Source organism: Condylura cristata, unplaced genomic scaffold (genome assembly GCF_000260355.1).
Source record: "Condylura cristata isolate star-nosed mole 26May11 unplaced genomic scaffold, ConCri1.0 scaffold00058, whole genome shotgun sequence".
Classification (NCBI taxonomy): domain Eukaryota; kingdom Metazoa; phylum Chordata; class Mammalia; order Eulipotyphla; family Talpidae; genus Condylura; species Condylura cristata.
Window position 1 is genome coordinate 473,996 of NW_004567159.1, and position 2,928 is coordinate 476,923.

Below are 2,928 nucleotides of genomic sequence, written 5' to 3' on the forward strand. Positions count from 1 at the left end.
GGCACCGCCAGCACACGGCGCCGCGGCTCCCCCGCCGCCGCAGAAGCAGCTCCGCAGAACGGCCGTGCCGTGAGCAGGAAAATAAAGCTTCATCCTGACTATTCTGGTTGGTGCTGTTTTGCTCGGTGACAGGGTCGCCTTGCGTCCGGAGGGGTGGGCAGAGCCCAGCTGGGAGCCTGGAGAGGGCGCTGGGCTCAGCTCTGCGCTCAGCGCCGCCCCACTTCTGAGCTTTGCCGTTGCACCTGTGACACTGAGTGACCCTGACAGGGAGGCATGGGGCCGGGGTCTTTAAATGGCTTTGCGGCTCTAGGCACCTTGGGGGGAGTCACGCTCCATCGGAAGGCCCCGCTCCCAAGCGTCCTGCTGCGGAAGACCCGCCTCGCCACACTAGCAGCCCACGCGGGACAGGGAGCTGGGGGCTGCCAGGGCCACGGGCGGGCCGGGCTCCCCGCCCGCCGCTCACCTCACCAGGGCATCGCAGCCGCCTTAGCCCAAGCCTCCAGCAGACATGAGTGCACAGTGCTCCACGGAACCGGCCCGGAGGTGACCGAAGGCGGAATCCCTCTGGGCGAGCATCCTCCACCCAGAGCGCCAGCCGGAAAGCACAGTCCGCCCCTCTGGCTTCAGCGGCGAGGTCATCTCGGACGACTTCACCCCACCCAGCCCTCAGGGCTCCGGTGGCCCCAGGAGCGGACAGGATGGCGTTGTCCTACAGAGCCACTGGCTCGGCCGCCCTGCAGCAGCGGTGACGGGCTTGGGGCTGAGCCGCCGGCTCTGCCCACAGCAGCCGCACACAGGCGCGTGAGCTGGGTCTCATCAGTCCCCTGCTGCGCCCGGAGCCCAGCGGGTCTGACCTGCAGCCCGCCCAGCCGAAGCGACGTGGCCGGAGGCCGTGGGAAGTCGACACTCGATTCCCCTGCCAGCTGTCCCCTGGGGGCCCAGCTCTCACGCCCACTCGGAGGCCGCGTGGTCGGCGCCCAGGGAGGATGCGGCCACCTGCCCCGCCACCCGGACGGCATCGAGTCGGTGCCCACGTTGCTGGGGAGGTGCCAGGGGACCCTTGTGCCTCGGGAGGGGGCGCCCCAAGGGTGACATCTCCCCCATGTGTGGGGTGCAGCTCACTCATCACACCAAGCACCAGGAGACTTCACATGACTGAGAAAACAGCCGACAGATGTGGCTGCTGCAGCTGACTCAGGTGGGCCCGGGGCACCTGGCAAGAGCTGGCAGCGGCCGTCGTGAGACAGCCCGACAGAGGACAGTCCGGCTCTCCTCAAGGCAAAGCGCCACATGTCAGGAAGGCACTTGAAGTTGAACAGCACAACAAAAATTGTGGAGTTGAAATAAAACATGATGGGTGGGCCCCCACATCAGGAAGGCGACGGGACAGAAGTGTGGGTGTCGGGAAGGCGCTTTCGAACCAAGGAAACGGAACCGGCACCGATGGACAGTGTCGGTGCTGGTGCGCCGGAAGAAGACGGCCGCACGTGCAGCCTGCCGGCCGGGGGGGCAGCTAGCCCCGAAGGAGGTCCATCCACAGGGCCGAGCGCAGGGCCCGCCTGGCGGCACAGCTGGCCGGACGCAGCAGCCGGGCTCCGCGTCCCACCGGCCAGGGCGGGGCCCCCGGGCGCAGCACACCCCTCCTGTCCCCCGCCGCCCTCAGCTGCGTATCTCGGGAGATCTGCTGCTCTGCTCCCCGCTCTGTCTCCGGGGAGTCCTCTCGCCCCCGCACCTCTGGCCTGCGCCCCAGCTCTTGTGAGTAAATGCATCTTAAAAGAAAGAAAGAAATCCACAAGAAGAAAGCAAGTAACAAGAACACTGAAAACTAGAGGCCATGGGAACTCCTCAAGCAGCCGGGAGGGACCCGCCGCCCAGGGCGCTGACCACGGAGGCGACCGAGGAGCCGGTGCGGCCGCCTCCGGCCTTCCCCCGAGAGGGGCTGCGCAAAGCCGCTGGCGGAGGGGAGACCGGGTTGCTGTGGGCGGGAGCAGAGAGCCCCGCCGCCGGCAGGTCTCCCCTGAAAGAGCGGAGCTCCAGAGACGAGCCGGAGGCCCGAGCTGCGCAGCAGCGGGCTGGGGGTCTCCTGAGCCGGCCCCCGCCTTCCGGGAGGAAAAGCTGACGCGTGCGGGGTGAGTGCGGGCGGGAAGGGGAGCTGAGGCGAGCCCGGGCAAAAGCGCGGCCGCGCCTGCGGGCTGCCGGTCAGCCGGGCGGCCCCCCCACACCTCGGCAGGGCCCTTAAACTGCTCACAGTGCGCAGCAGGTAGACGAAACGCGGGCGAGGCCGACCACGTCCCTCTACACGCAACTGCCCAAAGCGCCAGCCCAGCGGCGGGGTCGCTGCAGTGCCCCAGAAGGCCCAGCTCTGCGGCCTTCGCTGCGCTGACCCCTCCACGAGGATGGCCCGCACCCTGCGAAGCGCACCCGCCACCCCGTCGCGGTCGGGGCTCAGCGCCTGCGCCGACGCCGTCCTCCTCCGCTCCCCCGCCCCCCGCTATGCTCCCCCGTCGGGGTCAGCCCCGTGCCCGTTTCCCTAAGCGCTGACTAGGGGCTCGGACTGCCAGGTGTGCAGATGGCGCAGCTCATAAGGCACCCAGAGGGGCAGGCTTGTTTCATGAGCAAGTCTTCTCTGCACGTCCCATTCTTGTCCCAGTCTCTTTGGGGGGATTCTGCCACGTCAAGGCGCGATTCCTCCACGGGCAGCCTGCCCCGCCTCACGATGCCGTGGCTTCGGCTCAGTCCTTCACGCGAACAGCACTCCCGGATCCGAAGTAAAATGGCCAGAGCCCTCACGGCGCCCGGGCGCGGTGCTGATTCTAAAGCCCGGGGGCCCTGCCAGGGAGGCCACACCTGCCGCCCAGCCCCTAGGGCCGAGTTGCCGGCCGGTGGGAACCACCCGAGGGGCTGGCAGCAGCGCCGGGCCCCTCCGCC